The sequence below is a fragment of the Onychomys torridus genome, chromosome 18, assembly GCF_903995425.1.
Source record: "Onychomys torridus chromosome 18, mOncTor1.1, whole genome shotgun sequence".
Taxonomy (NCBI): Eukaryota; Metazoa; Chordata; class Mammalia; order Rodentia; family Cricetidae; genus Onychomys; species Onychomys torridus.
Genome location: NC_050460.1, coordinates 8768799 through 8769099, shown reverse-complemented (window position 1 = coordinate 8769099; position 301 = coordinate 8768799).

The window sequence follows — 301 nt, the reverse complement described above, 5'->3', positions numbered from 1 at the left end:
CCAACCCCCCTAAATGATGACAAATATCCATAACCCACCAAACAACCAAAACCACCCACCCCACCCCTTGGGAATGTGGGTGTTGTGTTCTCTAGACTGCTTCCTGTTGTCTGGGGGTGCTGGCATCTTTGGGGGACGCTGAGGAAATTAGAATAATAATCAAGTCTGGCTAGAATAGTCTGTGAGGTTGGACCTTCTCAGCCAGCAGCCTTGAAATTGTTCTGGATGCAGAACTCTGAACAGAGGTACTCTGAGAGGCTAGATCACCTGGGCCACCCATTTTCATTGATGTCTAGTCCCC